A 24,355-nucleotide genomic window follows, 5' to 3' on the forward strand; every position below is an offset into this window, starting at 1 on the left:
TTGTGGATGTCTTAACTGACATTTTAACTACTAGGCCAAACCCCTGCCCTTCCACACATTGTCACTACTGGTGACTTTATGTTCTAAATCTTCATCTTTCACAATCTATTTGGCTTTCTATGCACACTTATGGCTCTAATTACAAGACAGATAGTTCTTATACAAAAATCCTTCATATATCTTCTACTACCTTCTGCTGCTTTCCACTTTGATATACCTATAATATCTCAGAAAATGTTTCATGCTAAAAAATGCACTCTTTGTCTTCCCAATCCCCAAAGTGACAAGCTCTGTGAGATCTTTAGGAACACTGATTCTAAAATGCACATGGCTGTGAGGGTGAGGAGACAGCAGTTTATACATGGAGAAGGAGAGGGACTGAATAGCACTCCGGAGCAAAAACAAGGCTATGATGATTATGTCTGAGGAAAACGTACCAGAAAACACAATTCATTACTAACAGTGTATCAGATTTAGGCTTTACATCTTTAGAGTTAGAGATGTCTGGATAGACAGGTGCCTAAAATCTGGGTTGGGGAAGAGTGTGGAACTTGGTCAGAGTATTATCCAAGAATCCTCTACAGAACACAGAGTCCTGAATCAATGCACCAAATTAGAAAACAGTAATAACTCTGTGCCAGACACCAAACCTCTGAAAGTAGCCATGCAAATACCAAAAAGATATAATTTTATGGAAAGTGCTATTGCAAAATTAAATATTTGTTACTTCAAGCTATGTTTCCAAAGTGCATTCTCTAGAACAGTAGTGATTTATTATTAGAAATACATAGAAAAAAACAGGTTTAGATCAAATAAAATTGAGAAAAGCAGAGACCAAGAAACAATTTCTGAAATATTTACCAGAGATTTTTTTAAGTTTTATTTATTTTATTTATTTGAGAGGTAGAGTTACAGATAGTGAGAGGGAGAGACAGAGAGAAAGGTCTTCCTTCTGTTGGTTCACTCCCCAAATGGCCAGAATGGCCAGAGCTGCGCCGATCCTTTGCCAGAAGCCAGGTGCTTCTTCCCGGTCTCCTATGCGGGTGCAGGGGCCCAAGCACTTGGGCCATCTTCTACTGCTTTCCCAGGCCACAGCAGAGAGCTGGACTGGAAGAGGGGCAACCGGGACTAGAACCCGGTGCCCATATGGGATGCCAGCGCCGCAGCCACAGGATCAACCTAATGCGCCACAGCGCCGGACCCTACCAGAGATTTCAATGTGATGATGTGTACTAAAAACGTCAAAGGGAAGATGTAATATGCAGATTTTCTTAAATATAGTTAACAATAACTTAAATATATTAAAAGAAGAATGTACTAGGGGATAAACAGGAGAGTAATCGTTGGGGAAGGCTGACATCCTCTGTCACATAAATAACTTAGCAATTTTTTCTATTCAACCTGATGTCTCATCACTCAATTGGCTGTTTCCTTTATGACAATTCTGAGTTAGACATAATCCCATTTGTCTAGTTTTTCTTTCGTTTCCTATGTTTTGAGGGTCTTATCACAAAAGTCACCACATATACCAATGAACAGTAGAGTTTTTCCCTACATTTTTTTCCAGTAACTTCATAGGTCAAAGCATTAAATTTAGGTCTTTGATCCATATTAATTTGAGTTTTGTATGTGGTGAGAGGCAAGGATGGAAGTTCATTATCCTGCATATATACATCCAATTTTACCAGCACCATTTATTGAAGAGATTGTCCTTTCTCCAGTGTACAGTCTGGGCATTTTTGTTAACAAAAAGTCTGTTGGCTCTAAGCAGGTGGGTTAATTTCTGGGCTCTCTATTCTGTTCCATTGATATAGATGTTGTTTTTTATCTCAGGATCATGCTGTTTTAATTAATATAGTTTGGTAGTAAGTTCTGAAGTCAGATTTGAGGTATTGTGATGCCTCCAGCTTGATTTTTTTTTTAATTTTTGCTAAGGATTGATTTGTCTATTTTGGGTCTTTTATGATTGCATATGAACTTTAGGATTGTTTTTTCTTTTAATTCTGTAACAAATGTCATTGGTATTTGATAGGAATAGCACTGAATCTGTAGATTGTTTTAGGTAGTAAAGACATTTAATTGGGGCCTGAGCTGTGGCGCAGTGGGTTAAAGCCCTGGCCTGCAGTACCAGTATCCCATATGGGTGCCGCTTCTAGTCCCAGCTGCTTCCCTTCTGATCCAGCTCTCTGCTATGGCCTGGGAAAGCAGTAGAAGATGGCCCAAGTCCTTAGGCCCCTGCACCCACGTGAGAGTCTCGGAGGAAGCTCCTGGCTTCGGATTGGCACAGCTCCAGCCATTGCAGCCATCTGGGGAATGATCAAGTGGATGAAAGACCTCTCTCTCTCTGTATCTCTCTCTCTCTCTAACTCTGTCTTTCAAATAAATAAAATAAATCTTTTTTAAAAAAGACATTTAATTATATTAATTCTTCTGATCCATGAGCAAGGAATATCTTTCCATCTTGTGTGTGTATGTATTCTTCATGATTTTTTAATCAATGTTTTATAATTTTCACTGTAAGCATTTTTTTACTTCTTGGTTAAATTTATTCTTAAATATTTCATTTTTTTGGTAGCTATTGTGAACGGAATTTCTTTTCTTGATTTCTTTTTTGGAAAGTTCATCAAAATGGTGTATAAAAAGTTATTGATATTAGGGAAGTATAAATCAAAATCACAATGAGATATCACCTCAAACCTGTTAGAATGACTATTATCCAAAAAACATAAAGTAACCAATGCTGACATGGATGTGGAAAATGAGTAATTCTTATACATTGTTGGTGGGAATGTAAATTAGTGCAGCCATTTAGCACCACCAGGATTTATGGCAGCACTGTTCACAACAGCCAAAACATGGGATCAACCAAGGTGCTGGATAAAGAAAATATTGTGTATATACACAATACAGTATTATTCAGCATGAAATAATGCAATTCTATCATTCGCATCAGAATGGGCACAACTGGAGGAAATCATGTGGAGTGAAATAGGCCACACAGAGAAAGACCAACACAACATGCTCCCCATTACTCAGTGTAGGATTAATCTTATGAGTGTAAAGTAAACTGAAAGTAGATCCTTGTATGGAAGAAGAAACAGGAGGAAGCCTGGGAGTATGAGCAGGAGGGAGGGGAGGGTGGGAAGCATCACCATGTTCCTAAATCTGTGTACGTGAAACACACGAAATTTTTATACCTTAAATAATTTTTTTAAAAAAAGTTCTCCTTTATATGTGGTTTCCAAAATTTTTAAAATAATAAAAATTAAAGAAAACTTTATTCTCAGTCTTTGTCAAATTGTTAAGAATGATAGATTACCACAGCTCAATGATCTATGACTATATTTAAAAGTTACTATATAGGAGTGGAGTTGAACATCATTTCATTTGATTATTGCTTATTTCCCTTGCATATATTTCTGTTGAACTACTGCATTTTTACAATTTGTTGAACTCTTCATTTAGTGGAGCATTAAGTCATTGACTATAATGCAAATTTAAAATATGCTGTATAAAAAATAAAAAAAAAATTGTGGGGAAAAACTACCAAAGGAGTATTTAAAGATAAAATAAATAAATAAACATCAAAATGCGGTATACTAAACAATGAGGAAATCATGTTTAAAATATACTTTACTTCTTGACAGGATTCTCATCTTTTTTATATATCTAGCTATCATTATAATTTCCCAGAAAGAAAGAACGAAAACATGGTATATATTTTCTTTTTTGTTGGCTTTTTTTTTTTTGGTCTTTCTTTTCTGGTATATATTTTCTACTTAATCCTTACCTTTATTCCATACCAAAACATTGCAACATGCATATTTTTGATTTTTTTATATCAAGAATATCATACATATTGAAACAAAGGGAAATATTTGCTGTTATTCACGCTAGGAAGAACTTTAATGGAGTCCTACTCAGTGCAGTTTAATGAATTAAATACAAATTATAATAAATGGAAAGTCAACAAAAGCTATTTTAAATGAAGTGACTGTTTATACAGAAAGATCAATGTAGATGTTTGATATTGGAATGAATAAGCCTGAACCAAAAAAAGGAGAAATAGAATTTTGACATGTAACAAAAAATTGCACATCTTTAAGTTATACATTCAGCCAGAACATTTCTTTTTTAACACTTAGAATTTTGATGAAAATACACATAAATCTTTGAAAAATTAAAATATTTTATTGAAAATATTAAATTATATTTAAATAAATGGAGACACTGATGATACTTTGGAGATAATGCTATCATAAATCTATCAATAGTCCTCAAATTGAGTTGCAGAATCATTAAATTCCCAATTAAAATCCCAATGTGGTTCTTAATACAACTTGATTAATTTTAAGAAGTGATATGGACACTATGAGAAACGGTGATTGATCAGCCCTTGCCCTGACTGTTGATGAACAACTTAATACTTTCTCCTTCCTAGTATTTTTTTTGTTTGTTCTACTTAACACTATTGGTTGAATACTGTAATTAATACACAGTTATTCTTCAGTGTTGATACTTAACTGAAAAAATGATTGCTGTTAAATATAAGAGTGGAAATAAGAGAGGGAAGAGATGTACAATTTGGGACATGCTCAAGCTGACTTGCCCCAAACGGTAGAGTTAGAAACATACCAGGGAATTCCAAATCAATCCCATCAAGGTGGCATGTACCAATGCCATCTCACTAGTCCAAGTGATCAATTTCAATTGCTCATAATGATAGGACTAAGAGTCAAAGGGATCACATAAACAAGACTAGTGTCTGAAAATACTAACCTATAGAATAAAAAAGGGAGAGAAAGATCCTACATGGGAAGTGAGATACACAGCAGACTCATAGAATGGCAGATGTCCTAAACAGCACTCTGGCCTCAGAATCAGCCCTTAAGGCATTCGGATCCGGCTGAAATGCCCATGAGAGTATTACAGGCATGGAAAGCCAAGACACTCTGTCAAAAAAAAAAAAAAAAAAAAAAAATGACCTAAATGAAAGATCTCCACAAGTGAGATCCCAGTGGAAAGAACAGGTCATCAAAGAAGGAGGTACCTTTCTCTGAAGGGAGGAGAGAACTTCCACTTTGACCATGGCCTTGTCTAAAAATGATCAGAGTCAGTGAACTCAGGGGGCTTCCATAGCCTTGGCAGCTCATGACAAGAGCCTAGGCTGATTACTGAGGCCATAAACAAGAGTGTCAATTTGTTAAGTCAACAACAGGAGTCACTGTGCACTTACTCCTCATGTAGGATCTCTGTCCTTAATGTGCTGTACATTGAGACTTAATGCTATAACTAGTACTCAAACAGTATTTTTCACTTTATGTTTCTGTGTGGGAGCAAACTGTTGAAATCTTTACTTAATGTATGCTAAACTGATCTTCTGTATATAAAGAGAATCGAAAATGAATCTTGATGTGAATGGAAGGGAAAATCATTTAATAGTTAAGCACAGTGAGAACTAACAATAAAAAAGACTCAGTTATTTAATAATGTGTAGGTCACTGCTGATCTTTATAGTAACATATTTCAGGAAATTATAGGATAATCATGATCAAGAAGAGTTTTGTTTGTTCAGTTTAAGGATGGAGAAAATAATGCTATTCTTTTAAGCTAATGAAAATAATCAAACAGAGCAATTGATGAAGCAAAAAAAGAACACAGAACCTTTAATGCAAAGCCTTTGAGTAGCTATGAGAAGTTAATATGCATTAATTGATTTATTCCATATTTTTAAAGTTAAAAAAAAAACAGAAGAACTGACATTCTCAGCCATATACAGTCACATCTGTGTGAATTTTACTTTTAATCACATTACTTAAACTGCACCTCCACTTTCACTTGTATAAGAATTCCTTCACATGTGACCAAAAATTAGCCAATATTGTGTATGTATAATATCCAAAACATTGCTTTGACACAAAGAAGGATCTTGAATAATGGCAACTAGTTTTAGTACTATAATTTTTAATGAGAAAATCAACTTGAGATAATCATTTATCATTCAAAACCTCAAATATAAGGTCTATAGTATTTATCAATGTCTTTTTAAAAATTTATTACTGTATTATAATTTTTTGCTTTTATTTTAAATGTTAAATTAATATAGAGAAGATAGTTAAAGAAGTTCATAGACAAAATTATAAGAACATAATGATATTTGTCTCTTTCCTTCTCATTCCTTTTTTTTTCCAATGGTAGATTTCTTTGGTTATACTCTTTCTATATATTAACTACCACGAGTAAAAGAAAATGGGATATTTTCTTTGGAGTTTGCTCATTTCACTTAACATAATGACCTCCAGTAGCATTCATTTTGTTGCAAATGTCAGGATTTCATTATATTTTATGGCTGAGTAGTATATATATATATATATATATATATATATATATATATACATATGTCTATGTATACACACACACACACAGAGCATGAGAGAGGAATATATCACAATTTCTTTATCTAACCATCAGTGACGGACCTCTAATATTTTCCAAGGCCAGTGTCTTGCAGTGTTTTCCCTACATTTCCCTCTAGTAACTTGATGGTTTCAGTTGATTTTCGTACAGACTTGTAAGCCAAGAGTCTTGTATCAAACTTCTGCACATGAAAATCTAATTTTTCGAATACTATTTGTTGAAGACTGTCCTTTCTCCAACACATTATTTTGGAATGTTTGTCAAAGATTCATTGGCTATAGTTGTGTGAACAAATATTTGGATTTTTCTATGCCATGGGTTTCCATGTCTATTTTTTGCCAGTACCATGCTGTTATAAAAGCCCTGATGTATGTCTTGAAATCTGGCTTTGTTTTTATTAAAATTCTTTGGCTACCTGGGTTCTTTTGTGTTTCCATATAAATTTTAGGATTTTTAAATAATTTTGTGAAGAATATCCTTGGAATTCTGATTGGGATTGCACTGAATCAGTAAATTCCTCCTGGTAATATGGACATTTTGATATTATTCTTCTAATCCATGTGTTTTTTTAACATGGTAGATTGTTCCATTGTGCGGTGTCTTCTATTTCTTTTGTTAATTTTTCTAGTAGAAAACAAATGATCTAACATTTATTTATTTATTTGATATCTTTCCAAGTTTTTGATGTAGGCACTTATTACTATAAAATTTCCTTTTAACACTGCTTTTGCTATATTCTATACGTTTTGATATGTTTTCATTTTCAATTTATTTTACTATAAGATTTTTTCTGCTAAACGGAACTGATATATGTTATTTTGTTTATAGAGATCTTAAAAATCTCTATAAAAACCTCTTAAAATTTTTTATTATAGAGATTTTAAAAATCTTTGATTTAATTAATTCCAATTTAAAATTTAAAATTTTATTGCTGTCGTCAATGGTACTGATATTACATGTTCTTTCTCTGCCATAACATTGTTGGTGTATAAGAATGGTTATTGATTTTTCTGTGTTGACTTTATATCCTCAACTTTGCCAAATTCTCTTATGAGTTTGAATAGTCTCTTAATGTAATATTTTGGACTCCTATATAAAGGATCATGTCATCTGCAAAAAGGGATAATTTGACTTCCCCCTCTCCAATTGCATCCCTTTGATTTTTTTTTTCTTGCTTAATGGCTGCAGTTAAAACTTCCAGACCTATACTATATAATAGAATTGAGAGTGGATATTTTTGTCTGTTAATTTCTCTAGTGTCATCTATCATCATATATCAGTTCCATTTAGCAGAAAAAATCTTATAGTAAAATAAATTGAAAATGAAAACATATCAAAATGTATAGAATATAGCAAGAGTGTTAAAAGGAAATTTTATAGTAATAAGTGCCTACATCAAAAACTTGGAAAGATATCAAATAAATAAATAAATGTTAGATCATTTGTTTTCTACTAGAAAAATTAACATCTTTATTTCTTTCCATAATTAACCATTTGTAATTTATAAGTGGTTCATTTTTTCTCATATGAATGACCAACAACAAATCACTTGCAAAAGTTATTGACTTTAGCTGGAATTGCATTTAAGGTATTTGTATATCTTGCTACACTTACATGCTTTAATTTGACATTATTTATATTAATATTTTAATAATGCATTTTTATTGCTTACTATTGTTTCTTATGTAATTAAATTAAATTAAGCAAGCAGATGATTGCTTTTTAAGATCAAGATCTGTACCATAATAATCTTTAATAAGTTTAATGGTCAGTAGGTGGTCAACACAATCATCAATGTTCCATGCAAACTGAATATGTAATTGGTTTCACTACCAATTTAAATGTACAAAGCACATTCTTTTCCTTCATTTTACATTTTGTATTTAAATGGTTACTTGACCTAATTGTTTCAAGTTGCACATTTTCAATGGTACCTTGAGATTTAAAACATTATACACATTTTAAAATACTAAAGCTTAGAATCTCCAGTCCAACATTTAAGATAACAACATATTTGACCTCAGATATACACATCCACACACACACACACACACACACAAACATGCACACCAGAAGAAACATACTTTCACAGAATTGCTAAGTAGAACTTCTCCAACCTTTTTGTTTTCTTTCCTGAAGATTGTACATTTTGAGTGTGAACATCACGGTTCTCATGACATTGCATATATTATAGTCAAAATTATTTACTGGGAAACTGCTAGCCTTTGACTCTCCCACGGTGATGCCCCAATTTCAGAGCTTCCATAATTAAGCCTAAAACAAAACCCGCTGGCAGAGTTTAAAGCTTTGGCTGTAGTATGGTGAATGCAATGAAGAACATTCATTGGTCTCCGTGGGGAAAAGGCCTTGCCTAGTGGCTGGTCTGCTGAAGATAAACAAAACGTATTCTAATGTGATCCAAAGTTAATGAACTTTCAAGCATGCCTGAAAGGAACAAAATTCAAATGCACACATCAGTGATTTATATAGCTATAACTTAATTATTTGGGAGGAATTTCCATTTGTGTTATATGTTCTATTATCGACGTAACTCAATTGGATTGCCTCCTTATATTTGCATTTTAATGCACTAAGAGGATCTAATTTGAACTTTTCTCCCAGAAGGCTATTCCAAATGGAAATTTATTTCTAAGTTACTATTTGAACTATACTTCATTCCTCACAGTCAAACATGTTAAAGATGCAATGTTGCTCAAAATCACTCAAATGCAGCCTATGTGATTAGTATGGAATCAAACACCACTTAATTTTTTTAAACAACCTTGTCAGCTCCAGATGTTGACACCAAATACAAAAACCATGCTTCCTGGTGAAGAGGTTGTGAACATCACAGTTCTTCTGAGAACTGGTAAGTACAAAGACCCAGGAGGAATAAGTTCTGATGGCTGTTTCTAACATCAGTTGTACAACACAATGTAAATAGCTAATAACTGAGTACTGTGCATTCCAATATTGGCAAGAGAATAAATCTGCAATGTTCTCATCAAAAGAGTTAAATATTTGAGGTGATGGATGTATTCATTAGCTTATCTTTTCATATTGATTCAAAAAGAATAACACCACTTTCTACCCCATAAAAATACACAATTATAATTTGTCAATATATAATTAATTTTTTTTTTAAATTTTATGAAACTTTACTGACTTGATAATTGCTTCTTAAGCTTTAGAGTGAATCTATTCTAATGGAAGGATTAAACATAAAACTTCCTTTCCATAGGTAATATCTTAACTTTTTCTATCATGATTTGTATGTTCCAGTTCAGAGAATGAAAAATGCAAATCTATGATTTTCCATATGGCATAAAATGACTGATTATCCACAAAATAAACCTCTAGGTAAAGCAGAATTTTATCTCCTATTTTTATGCCTTATTTATTTGAAATATTTTTAAAATTTTTATAACAGTTTCAGATTTACAAAAGTGATAAGATAGTTCATATACTTATATTCGATAGTTGGCATATACCCAACACCTAAGTTTCTCACTATTAAAATCTTACATTAGTATGACACAATTCTCAGAAGTAATCAATTAAAGTTATTATTAACTAAATCCACGTTTTATTCTGAATTCACAGATTTTATCCAGTATACTTTTGGTTTCACAAGATCAACTTAGAACATGATATAGCATTTAGTCCTTGTATTTCCGTAGGCTCTTTTTTATTTTAATTATTTTTAACAGATTCAATGTGCTTTGTAGACACAATTCTGATAACATAATGATAATCACTTCCTCCCTCTGTTCCTATCCTGGTTCCTCCTACCCTCCTTCCTCCCCCCTCCACTTTTTTTTTGTTTGTTTTTTTGAGATAACATTTTAAATTTACATTACAGTAAAAAGGCTTAATACTTCACCAAATAAGAAGTTTAACAAGTGAAAAGCAAGAAGACCCTGGTTTAGTGGGACAATAACAATGGTTCTTCCTAAATATGATCTCACTGATTTCCTCTTTTTTTTTTTCAAATTTTATACATACACTTATCAGGAAATGAGTTTCTAAATTGAGTTCCCATTTCTTTTTAGTTCATACTCTCCGACATAATATAGGAACATTGCTTTGTAAATAATGCCAATCAAATCCAGCTGCACAGTCTGGTGAATACAGCTAATAATTGAGGAGATGCTCCCATCACAAAAAAAAATGTCAAAGGTGTGAGGTGCTGGATAGGTTAAATATTTTTACTTAATCATTCTACATTCTACCCCATAAATATATATAACGATAATTTTTCAGTATGTAATAGAACAAAAATTTATAAAAAAACCATTTCACAAGAAGCTCTTTTCACAACCAAAGAGAAAACTGGATTTCAAATTTATAATAGTTCTTTGATTTCTGATTTTTTAGACATGTCCTATAATGAGGGTACAGGTTTTCTTTGCATTACAGAATTGCGCATTCACTCTTTTATTACAAGAAAATACAAAATGAATTGGTAAACCAAATTGAATTCACATCTTTGTACACTAAAATAAAGTGAACTTCAGTTCACTAACCTTTCTTTGGACTTTCTAGAAGTATTTGTGTTGTTTATATTGTTTTCTTACTCTATTTCTCATTTATTTATATTTATAAAATTAATGTTCTAAGTATATAGAATAGCAAAATGAAGGGCATTTATTTATAGCTGGCCAACTAATCCACTTTTGCTGCCTAAGTTACAGTCTAAGTTACCTAGAATTTAACATAATACTACTCAATATTTAGTTAAATTAGATGCCGAAAACTAACCAATAAATACTTTACACTGAAACTATTGGAGCCTTTCCATGTCAGGTAAGTTGGTGAACAAATTGGACTATTACAACCTGATGATCAATTCTTCCTCCTGAATACCTCAATCAGTCTATAACTCAAGAATATACCAAAGTTCAAAGAAACCAAGACAGAGCATACTATGTTTTTGTGTGTGTACAGCACATGTGAGTGTGTTTGTGTGTGAGATGGTAATTATCATGTCACCTTAAATGACTTTTATGTCTTCAATTTAGAGCTTTATTATTGCATTTTCAATCATTATACCTGATATATCTGAGGGTACTTCCAGAAGATCACAGAAAAGGTACCTGGCTTTGGTGTACATATTTGAAACTCTTCATTAGTTTTCTCCTAAGAGGCATTTTCATGACATTTCCTTGTATGAATGACTTCAAAGATTTTTTGCATAAAGTAAACTTATTTTTCAATTCTATTTTTCATGAATGTTTTAAGTATATATAATACATTGCCAAAATAGAATGCTGCCTATTTCAGGGTAAACATGATTAAATAACCCAATGACAATAATGAGTTATTGTCTATGTAGTTCTCCCAAAAATGATAACTGTGTTTAGCTTAAACATGTACATATATTTTTGCATCGCTTATAACAGGATATGAAAATTCTTGATATGCATGTGATGTTTTGTCATACTTTTCTGAGTCAGGCATTATTAATTTACTTTTCAAAAAGGAAAAATCTGACAAATCATTTTACAAATGAAGGCAGTTTTCATAATTTGAAATGAACTTTAAGTGCTATTATGGTTACAACTGAATAACCACATTTAGTAGGCAGACAATAGAATAAACATAAGACAAGAAAGCAAACAATGTTTGAAGTTACTCTAACCAAGCTTGCTTAAGGAAAATTACTGAAAAGTCAGGACCAAAATCTGTCATATGTATCATTCATCACGTGATCATACTCTATGGTCATAAATAGAGTTTTAGTTTCCAAAAAAAAGTTATTATGGAAATATCCCAACATTAAGTCTCGAAACATATCTGTTCAGGATTATTTAAATTTTTAAAATGGCTTCTTCTCCTATATCTGAAGATTAGTTTTAAAGAAAGACACGGTGTTTCTAAAATGTCAGTTTAAATATATTCTTAACGTCTTCTTGAGCTCCCTCTACTGATTTTCAGGTGGCTGTTAACTTAACCAAGATATTCAGCAAACATCTGTAACTAACAAGATGCCCAGTAGTGTGCTAGCATTAAGCACAGTTTTCACAGCTGGGCACACAGTCCTCCTCCAAGCATCATCAAATAAATCATACTGTATGTGCACAAACAGGGAAACAAATGCAAAGAGATCATGTCACCTTCCTCAGTCTTAAAGAAACAATCAAAATCAAGCAGCTGCCAAAAAAAAAAAAAAAAAAAAATTAAGAATTGCCAAGGGCATTTATTTGAGATTGCTGCTATGAATTGTAAACAGATACATTTCGATTGCAAAGTGTTTCCCAGAACTTTTTCCCTTGGGTTTTTTATTTTTTTTTTAGCTCAATCGATTATAGTTTTATGAGAAATTTCACCAATGTATATAATTCAGGCAAAGTTTTGGCACAGTATGTGTGAGTTCTTTCCAGCCGTATTTCTGGGTAAATGCACTAACTTTTGATATTCTGCCAAACGATTGAGATAGTGTGTCTTTAATTACTGCATGCATTTTATATAGAAGTAGATACATTTTTATTACCATTATTTTCTTTTGAATTTTCCTTGCATGGCCCGATGATGCAAACTTTTTTTTTTTGAAAATGAACACAATTACATAATACCTAATAAACACTACAGCTTTTCTAGCATGTACACAAACCCAAAATGCATTCTAAGTACTTTATATTCCCTGATAATGACAGTGTCTGAGATAATGGATCCTTTGATAGAAATACCAGCTCACTCCATCATTGCCTTGAAGGAACATACATAGCACAGCACTTAAGTTTTCTATGAAAGCATGTGAAGTTCTGAAAAAATCCACTGTACAACAGAAAAAGAGTTAGAATTTGTTCTCAGAAATCAGCTTTAAGTCCTATACTTTTCTTGCATATGCTCTGTATTGTGGGTTTAAAAGAGTAAAGAAAAAATTAACATAAATAACACATTTTGAATATAATGTCGTGTCAAACAAAAATGAAAGCTAACTACATTATCAAGAAAATTGCAAATAAAGACTCATTTTTTCATCATATGAGCCTTCTTGCTTTTTCCAACAAATTTACACTAATTACAAATGGAATGTTAGAAATTAAAGTTCATTCCAGAAGATTATTAAGGTGTCTTATCAAGTCAGGAAACTACAGAACAATGTTATTTTCCATATTTAAATGTTGAATATTCAACATACTACCAATTTAAACAATTGTTTTCCTATTCTATAAGCTCTTTCCTGAAATTCTTTGAGTTTACTAACATGTTTTTCTCAAACTTCTAGTGTCACGTAGCACATAACAATGTTCTGGCCAATGATGGACCACAGGTATAACAGCATGTATCACATGACCTAGGTGTGTATTAGGCTACATGGCCAGGACTCTGTGATGTACTGCTTGTGCTGGAAGAAATATAATCACCAAATGATGCATTTCTCAGAATGCATCTCCATCCTTAAGTAACACATGAATGTAAATATACATATAAGCATAATTAATTTTTAGAATAAGATAAGCAATGTTATCTTTGAACACAACTATTTAATGGGTACATCAGAATGACACAGTTAGCATGTAAGATAATGCCTGTCGTATGCAGCACTCTTATTTTTAGGAACTCTTTCACTGCTTTACTTTTGTTTTTCAGACCCATCAACTTCAGATACTAGACTGTCTACATTGATTCGCTGACTGTGTCTTCATGGCCAGCAGAGGAGATACACTATCTCTCTTCTTCCAGCTCTTCACCAGCACAAAGAACACGAGAGATGTAGTAGGTACTTCGTATGGTCCCTGAATTAGTAACACATTACAGTCAACATTATCTTAATGATTTTAAGAATTTTACTGTTTATGTGGAAATTAAAGATTTAATTTCTACACTTTCTGTCAGGAGGATACTACCTTAATTAAATGTAAACTACATAAGAGGTAAGTGCAATTGCATTGTTCTGTGTAACTCCTACTGGTGAAAGTAACTGTCCAATTGTTTACCAATCTTTAATACATAAAAATTAATAAGAAAAATTTAAAAAGACTTAAATGAAAGATCTCTGTGAGTGAGATCCCAGCGGAAAGAACGGGCCATCAAAGAAGGAGGTACCTTTCTCTGAAGGGAGGAGAGAACTTCCACTTTGACTAAGATCTTGTCTAAATAAGATCGGAGTTGGCGAACTCAAAAGGCTTCCATAGCCTTGGCAACTCATGACAAGAGCCTAGGGAGATTACTGTTGCCATAAACAAGAGTGTCAATTGCTAAATCAAGAACAGGAGTCATTGTGCACTTATTCCCCATGTAGGATCTCTGTCCTTAATGTGTTGTACTATGTGAATTAATGCTATAACTAGTACTCAAACAGTACTTTACATTTTGTGTTTCTGTGTGGGTACAAACTGTTGAAATCTTTACTTAGTATATACTAAATTGATCTTCTGTATATAAAGAGAATTGAAAATGAATCTTGATGTGAATGGGATGGGAGAGGGAGTGGGAGATGGGAGGGTTGTAGGTAGGAGGGAAGTTATGGGGCGGGGGGAGCCACTGTAATCCAAAAGCTGTTCTTTAGAAATTTATATTTATTAAATAAAAGTTAAAAAATAAATAAAATAAAAATACAAAAAAATAAGAAAATTATTAATATCACACATGTGACATTCTTATCAATGATAGCATCCTTCTAAAATACAAAAATTTTCTTTCCAAGTAAATATAAAATAGATGCCTTCCTTTTTCCTAAATAGCATATGTAAATACTAATTTTACCTTAAATTATAATTGTACATGTTGGATTTTAATAGCTTGATGCTAATGGATTTGGTTAATGCTTCTAGATTTCAAATTTGAGCAATTTACACATTTTCCCATTCTTCAAAAATTTGGTCTCTGAATAACTGAAGACCATAAAATGGGTGTTTTATTTATTTTTCCCAGAAACCTTTTATTTAAGGTATACAATCTTTAAGTATTTCACAAATACAAATTTAGGAACATAGTGATTTTCCCACACTACCCTCCCTCCCGCCCTAACTCCAACCCTTCTTTCTCCCCCATCTCCTATTCTCAATCTTATTTTTTACTAAGATCTATTTTCAATTAACTTAATACACCTAAGATTAACCCTACTCTAAGTACAGAGTTCAACACATACTATGGAAAAAAAAAAAAAAAAGTGTTCCTTAACAGTTGAGACAAGTATTGTTCAAAGTCTTCACATCTCAAAGTGTCAATTTCAATTCTACATATTACCATTTAGGGTGTTTTATTGTTATATTATTTCATGCAATATGGAATTCTTCCATGAAAATGAGAAATTTATATTTAAAACTACATTCTATGGCTAATTAGAAGAACTTAAAAGGAGGCAGAGGCTTTCAACTCAATATTATAAACATCAGAGACACATTTATATTTTTAACACAAAAAGTTCATTTTAATTTAAAAATGTATGAAATAAAATCTCTATCCATTTTATGTTTTTCAAGTATTCAGAGACCAAAGAGAAGAATGGAAAAATTGTATAGATTGTTCAAATTTAAAATCTAAAAACATTAGCCAAATTCATTAGCATTGAGCTATTATAGTCCAACATGTACAATTATAATTTTATGTAAACATTGCATAACAAAAGCAAACATGAGGAATAAACTTCATTGAGAATTTATTACTAACATATTCAAGCATTAATTTTAAAATACGCAGCTGTTTACACATGGAAGGAATTCTAGGACTCATCCTATAAAAGTATTAATTACAAAGAACAGCCAAAGATACATTAAAAAATCCAAAAGCAATTCAACTCTGCCCAGTGCACAATTCAGATTGTAAATGTGGGGCTGAGAAAGATCTCGGGACAATGTAGTCATGAATAAAGAGTCCAGGATTCAAAAAGAACTTTAACTGCACACAGTGGGAAGAATTCTAATGTGAGTTAGAATTATGCTCTTGTATAGTCTTGTGTAATCATCTCATCTCGTGTATAGGCAAGACTGGTAACTTGCTTTTGACCAACAGAACACAGGGAAGGTGATATGATACTGCTCTTGTAGTCCTGTCACACTATATGGCAAAGAGAAAGGGATTTTAACAATGTAATTGAAGTCCCCAATCAGTCGACTTTGTGTATATCATAATAGAAGTTATTCCAGCTGGACCTAACTTGGTAATGTAGACCATTAAAAGTGGATCTAGAGGTCAGCAACTGAGTAAACCAGAGAGATCCAGCCATGATCCTAGAAGAAACCAACCTCTACAAAGTGTGCGTTGCATAGAAGCAAATCCTGTCAACAACCAGATGATCCTAGAGAAGAACACTGAGTTTCAGATAAAAACACAGCTGTGGTTTAAACCTTGACTGTGTGATTTTTAACCCAGGACCCAGCTAACCTGCACTCAGATACAGAAACCATTAGAGAATAACATTTAAGCCACTAAGTTTGTGGCAATTTTTTCTATAACAATGAAAATCTACCATATATGTCTGAAAAAAAAATGGACATCTAAGTGATATCTGGGATGACACTGACATGAAATTTACGGCAACAAACGCTACAGACTCCAAGAAGCAAATATGAGCACAATCTGCTGTTCTGAGACTGTAACTAAGCTGGACTACATACATAGCTAAACCTACTGGAAATCCAGCAGTTCAGGCAAGTAATTGCGTTTAGGGAGGTGAGGAGCCACATTTTCTATTTATAATTGCATTGGCTTTATAGTCACATATGCACCACACATACAAGAAAGCTGAAAATCAGATTCGCTACTTACCATGAGTAAAACCAATCAGAAGATCTTAAAAGGGGGCAATGTAATATATGTTAGAGACACATTTATAATTTTTAACACAAAAAGTATACTTTATTCAAAAAATATAGGACTTAAAATATCTGTATTAGCACAGAACAATGATTATGATCTGATTGTGTAGCTGGTTTCAGACAGAATTTGGTCTTGGGATCAGCTCTGTTGGCAACATAACTCTTTACATCTTGGTTTCTCTCTATCTATAACACAGGGTATTGTGAATAATGAAAGGAAATCATATTTATAGATGCTTAACACCAGGTATAGAATAATATGAGTCATCAAAAATTTTAGCTGTTATTGAAACTTTTAACTATTATTAAAACAAGAAGAAATAAAAATAATAGAAGCCTATGGAAATAATGTCGAAAGAATTCTGGGTGAGACTGCACAATATGGGTCTAGGCAAAAGTGACATGAAGAAAGCACAGAGAATAGAGAATTAGATAAAGCTACATTGCAAAGGGAGGAATGGCAAAACTTGCAGACTCACTGTAAGTAGTGCAGAAAGAATGATGCATGTTTTAAATATCTATGAATATTCAAAAATGAATGGAAAAAATCATTAACTAGCAGGGAGAAAAACTGCTTGAGGACCATGATAGGGGTAAGATGATGAGTTCAAATGTGTTGTCACCCTACAATCAGAGTTAAAAGGTAGAGCAGAACCTTGTAAATACATTAATGTAGTATAAATCTTAGTTAGAGCAACAGATTTGGAAGCGATCTAAAAAGATATGATAATTGTTAACTGTTGGAGTGAATGGACTTCCTGCAGAGCTCCATGGAGAATGAACAGTGAGCCACATGAGCAGTATACACCTGATGCAAAAATTTCAAGAGTAAAAACTTTTATTCCAGGCTTTATTTCACAAGTGAAAAACTAAGTGTTGCTATTTAGTGTGTAAAACATTAAATAGAAGATCCTGACATTTTTCCACATTAAAATTAGATTTTCTCCACAAAAATCAAACTTCTTCCTCTTGGGATTCATTTAATAAGGTCAACTAGTTGCCTGTATAATGGGTATTCACTGGGGAATCTGACACAACTCTGTGCCTCACCTGGGAGCTGTGTTGGAACTGTGACCAAGAGCCACCTACTCTCCCTTTCAGTCACCCTAAGCGCCACATGAAAACAAATAGCAGGAACTAGTAGTCAGTCTTTCCCTTTGCCCCAGAGAGAATTAGGAACAATATAATAAAGCATTGAATTTATTAAATCACCATTTTTGATACTGTGCTACAAAGGTAGTAATTCATTGTGATAATATATTTCATCTCATGACCTATTCAGAATATTAGCATCTAACTAGTCTGATGGTTTAAAAGTGAGAAGCAATTGGTATACAAGTGATGACTGCTGGAAGTGGGCTTAAGGTTACCAAATATTTGTATTGAATTTACTGTTTTAATGTCCAGTAGGTCTTTCCAGGGGGATGAGAAGGAACATGAGCTAAATATTATTTTTTAGGTGCAGTAGAAACAGAATTTACTGCTAATATTTTGAATAGACTATAACATCAGACAATGAGAATGAGATGGGAGAGGAAGTAGGAGGTGGGACGGTTTGGGGGTGTGAGGGCAGGTATGGGGGGAAGAACCTCTATAATCCAAAAGTTGTTCCTAGGAAATTTATATTTATTAAGATAAGACAATGTAGCATCTTTGTAACATTAAATACAGAGAAAATATTTCTTTAGAACTTTTGTATCATGCATGCTAAAATGTATATACCCAAGAATATATGCTCTAAGATAATTTTGATACAACTTAGTAATTAAGGAATACTCTTGGGGAAATAATTAGAGGCAATCATATTTAATAAATAAAATATCATAGAAAAATGGCATCCTTCTGGATAAGACACATTCAGTTGAATAAGTGACCTGAATGGAAGTACCAAATGGACATAGATAGCTGGTGAATTTGGTTTTTTCATATTGCTAGTTGGGTTAACATCAGAGAAATATAGAGGTTTGGTGTGAATTTTTGCTTTTCTCATATTTAAAATGAAAATACCAACTTTTACAACTGTATGTAGGTGATAAATGACTTAATGGGTAAGGCAACTTAATATGAATAAAATATATGATTATATGGGTCCCTATTGACTCTTTGAATGGGATGTATTTCTGTTCTGAGCAAGTAAATCCAAGTTCAAAGGACCAATATTCAAATGTCAGTACTTATTCCTTTGGAAGCAGCAAATGCTTTCACTAGTAGCAATGTTCTTTTTCTTTAGAAATACAGAAGGCCTACCTACCTAATCCTAAATCAGGCAGTCCACAGTATGACTGGCATTACAATTGCTAGGGAAGAGGGGCACATAACCCCAGAGGACATGTAGGCACTAGTCTATTCAAGTGAGAAAAAAACTTCTAGGGTTTTATGAATTAAAAAAAAAAAAAATTAAAAGGCCTGGTGGTCATTAAAACACTATCTAATGTGTTTTGTGGAAGTGGTCCAACTACAAAAGGCAAATTATCTCCATTTCATCATCACCTTTGGGGAATGCAGTTTAGGTGTGCATGTTTTAATTGGTGCCTTGGTGCTATTTTTTCAGGGAAAGTATATCACTACGGTAACTTTCAATTACTGTCAATTACACTGAATATATTTGAACAAAACTCAATGAAAAAGTATTTTTTAATCTTTTGCATTGTGCTTTGGAATAGTCAGCAATGCTATGAACCAGTTATGAGTTAGAATATATTCTCTGTATTGACATGCAAATGAACTCACTAAGCAATCACTTTGCTTTAGAGATTTACATAATCTGATACCCTAAGACACATTAAATTAATTATTTAGTTTTAGAGCAAAAAAGTTCAGAGTTAAGCTGCTCTTCTTCCCACATTTTACCATGTGTAGGCATGAAGACATTGGAACATAAGGAATAAAATTATTTTATATGAAAGGATATCCAGGCTCTGTTCCTTAGATTGCATGGCTTATTACCAGAGGTATACAGGAAGCAAAGCTAATGTATCTCTTTTATAGACATTAATTTCCAAACCCTTTATCAGAACTCATATTTTTTCAGAATGTATAGACTATAAGCTCTTCATTATGTGCATATAATTATTTCTTGTTCCTGGCAGATTGTGGTTTCCAATTGTCCCTCTCTTGCCAATCAGCAGGAGAGTATCTGAATGGTATTTTCATGCCAAAAAACCAATATGTACTCAAGCATAGTAGTCTAAATAAAAAATAACAATAATTAGAAGACACATTTGCCACTAAAAATTAAATACTATATTACAGTTTATTATGTAAATATTTTTGTATTAGGCAGTTTATCTTGGACATGCATGTTCTAGATTATCCCTCTGTATGTTTACTGTAGAATAAAATCAAGCAAAATGCATACACACACACACACACACACTGTGCCAAATTTTTAATTCTTCCTCTTTCAGAAAACCCATATTGAGACTTATTGGAGTCCTGAGTTTATCTTACCACTATCTCATTCATTATGATAACATTAATTCCTCAATACCAAGGAGATTTTAAAGCACGCAGGGACCAATTTCTTTACTGCATGACCACCAGATTAATTGGAAAATTAGGATATTTCCTCTAGGGCTCAAACAGCTCACCTTAAGTAGACTATACCCAAAGGTGCTAGAGGTGTTGAAGCAGAAGGTGATTAAATCTGTTTGGAAGGGATAATTGGTCACCTGGCTGTTACAATGATGCAAACAACAGGAAGTATTTATTTTTTCAAGCTTGTTAGTTGGTGGGGGGTGGTCTTTTGAGTTCTAAGTAACAACAACAACAAAAAACTAGAGTGAGTGAGTACCGCAATTTAGGGCAAGCATGAAATACTGTAAGACATAATTCAAAGTCTTTGAGTCTCATTGTTAAATGAGTCTTAAAAATTAAAAATAAAACAGCAATTAGTCAAAGTAAATTCTCAACACACTACTAATCACATAATATATTAAATTTCACTTTAAAATTTATTTTTAACATGTTTCCAAACTTTAAGAATATTGCAGGATTATTAATTCTTGCTGCTTTTCTCTACTGTCCATATAAATAGAGAAAAAAGAAAGCAATAGGTAGACTTGATAACAGAAAAGTCAAATTGTTTCAAAGTTATTTAAATCTCACAAAACAGATACAAGAATTTTTGTAATGAAAAATAATCTGTCTAGCAACTTCATTTCTATTTAATACTGATCATTTTCTCTTAAGAAATAATTTTAATAAACAACTTGAGTATGTCATGAATCATGGAGTTACATGAATAATTTCCCACACACTCTGTGAAAGTACATCATCATGAAACACACAGTGCTAGTGATAGTAATGAAATGAATTAATGATATAACAACATATCCAATATTGGTGCTGAGTATGTAAAATTGCATTTTACACAAATAAATTTTAACTCTAATATTTGGCTGTAAGGCAAAGAATTAATGTGGGCCACAACATCTGATTATCTTTCATGAGTTTCTTCAAGTTGGCAATTTTATTAGTTTACTGTGGGAAACCCATGCTGGGTCCAAATAGTGTCCCCTACACGCTACATGTGGGGTTATCATGGGGACCTAGGTTTACCTTACTTCAGAACTAAGTAAACTAAATGTGTAGAAAAGTCAGGAAAATGCTTTTAATATTTTAAATTGGAAGTCTCATCAAATTGACTTTGGGCATCATTATCACTTGTATCATCTTTTCATTTTAGTATCTAACCACCTCAAGAAATTAACACTAAATTTCTCTGAAAAGAATTCCAGATATTGGCAGCTTGGTGTAACTGTTTATACTGGAAGATGGACATGCATCTTAGAAAACTTTGTGTAAACATAAGTCAGTGAGATACTCAAATAAATTTAAATTAGTTTTATATATGTTACTACCCTTCAAGTAAGTTATAAAATTAGGATATACATTATCACTTAAAGATACGTAAAATAAAATTTAAAATTAAAAAAAATCATAGTACTCTTTCTACTTCCACAGTATGAACACTTAAAATAATTAAATTTTAAAAATTTCAAAATTAATAGTGGTAAAGAATGATTTTTATGGGTGCCTGAAGGAGATTGCTATAAACTTGCTGGCCTAGGGCAACATGTAGTCTTTTTTGTCTATCTGCTCAGTCTTTAAAAATCTATGAATTTTTGACATAAGATCACATGACTGGCAGGACTCCTACAAAGAACATATGCTTAGTGTAAAACATGGGACCAACTAAAAAGGATTTAGATTTGACACCTAGTGTTGGCAACAATGTCTGTTTTCTTTAGCAATCACTTTCACATAGGGCTGTGTTGTAAATCAAATGAAAAATCTCTACCCAAAGGAACTAATTTAAATCATAAACTCTAAAACAAAAGTTCAATCAAGTAACTCTAATGCAAGTAGATTTCTTATAGTTAAAAATATAATATGTTGATCTAAAATCAACATACTCTTAGCTGCAAAAAAACATATTGCTAATCAGTTTAATGGTAACTGTCCTGTATGAAACAGCTTTATATTTTACCCATTATTGTTAATGTAAGACTCTACTTGCAACCTGAACTCTCTCCCTGAAATGTAAAGGAAACCCCCACCAACGTTTTTCCAGTCACCATTTATACTTAATCTAATGTCAATGACATAAATGAAAGATCACAATTCTGTGTATCAGACCAGACATTATTACTGTCAAATAAAGTCCTGAATAGTAATAAGAAATACAGGGAGCACCAGATAACTTCTCTCGTGCAATTGCTACTATGAGAAGTACTGTTCAGTGGTTTTCCACCCTGAATTCTTTCTCCATACACATTCAGAACACACTGCCAATTGACAAAAGGAACATAGCTTCAAAAAAAAAAATCTCTTAAGTAGAGAAAAGCTCTCTGTTAAGCATACAAGAGGTTAAACATTGCTGAAATACCGAGACATTTTCCCAGCCCACGCTTCGCAGTTCCATTCAATCACCAACAGCTGTAGCGACTATAATACAAGCTAATACTGTATTATTAAATCAGAGCTTCTTATTTGCACTCACCTCTAACCTGAGGGGGCTGGAAGGCGATGACATTCACTAGTCAGCAGCAGAACAAATAGCCCTCAACTTTGAAATGCACATGACCTTGGCGTGTGGAATTCTGAGAGACTGAGTTTCACAAGTTCTATTTGGATCTACTGCATAACAACACATCTAAATGAACGCAGCATGGTGCAAATGTTGCCATCCTTACCTCCTCCCCTCCAAAAAAAATTGTTCAGAGAGCTCTACACTTTGCAGCTCTTGTTTTAGATACAAGAAGTGTACTGATAAATCAGAGATTAGTCCATTTAATTTTTCTGGACTGCATTTGTTTAAAACAACTTGTTGGTTGATTCATTTAATAGCATTTGTTAACATATTTGAGGGCTTTGGTTGACTGTTTCCTGTCCCTTGAACCATGCTGGAAGTGTTGCTCTAAAAATATTTATATTTTTAAAGCAAGATATAACAGGATAACATTAACTTCACACACACACACACACACACACACACACACACCCCTCTCAACTTCCCTCTAGAATTCAGTGCAAAGCTACACAGATGTTCTAGTAATAGTAACGAAAATAGTAATTCTTAAGATATTTTTACAGCGATTAGCAAAAGTCCTCTTGCACACTGTTAAAATAAGCATAACTTATTTTCAATTTTTTTTTTGTATGGCAGTCTGCATTTCTCTCCCCACTTGTCATCATTTATAACAATATTCATTTTCTTACCTTATTTTAAGTCAAGAAAATCCCCCCAGAAAGGTTCCTACACGGTGTGGATGTATAGATCACAGTTTTGGAAAGCAGCAAACCACCACCACCAGAAAGACCGTCTTAGCTGGGGAAAAAATTCAAAATAGTTTGGTCTAAAACTATGGAAATCTCCAAAGTCACGGCTGAATGGGCGCCCAGCTGGCAAACGGAGGACTCTTTCCCACGTCCGACAGCACACTCCTTTGTCAAGTTGTGACGGGTCCTGCGGGCGAAGCGGGTCCCCCAGGGCACAGAGGGTGCAGGAGGGCGTCGCCCCCCGGGGTCGCCCCAGATTCAGCACCGCCCGCGCGGCGGACAGCACCAGCTCCGCTCGCCTCCCGCTAGTCTCAGTCTCTGAACCGGGCCGATGCTCGCGCCTCCTCCCCAGGCAGGAGCAGCTGCCACTCAGCCCGGGCCGCGCCGCC

General features: G+C 33.3%; 1 protein-coding gene across 5 annotated transcripts in view; it reads right to left on the bottom strand.

Moving 5' to 3' along the window:
- Positions 1–24,043, bottom strand: part of FSTL5 (follistatin like 5) — an 845,021-nt gene extending 820,978 nt beyond the window's left edge. For 4 of the 5 annotated variants that reach the window (XM_051831719.3, XM_051831717.3, XM_051831718.3 and 1 more), the window contains exon 1: positions 23,907–24,043. The gene's annotated coding sequence lies outside the window, so the exon portion shown is untranslated. Of the gene's footprint in view, positions 1–23,187; positions 23,323–23,906 lie in introns of those variants that run through there. The other variant, XM_051831716.3, reaches the window with a different exon arrangement.
- Positions 24,044–24,355: the final 312 nt, after the last annotated feature.

This window comes from Oryctolagus cuniculus, chromosome 8, assembly GCF_051225735.1.
Source record: "Oryctolagus cuniculus isolate XC-2025 breed Fujian yellow rabbit chromosome 8, ASM5122573v1, whole genome shotgun sequence".
Lineage (NCBI taxonomy): Eukaryota > Metazoa > Chordata > Mammalia > Lagomorpha > Leporidae > Oryctolagus > Oryctolagus cuniculus.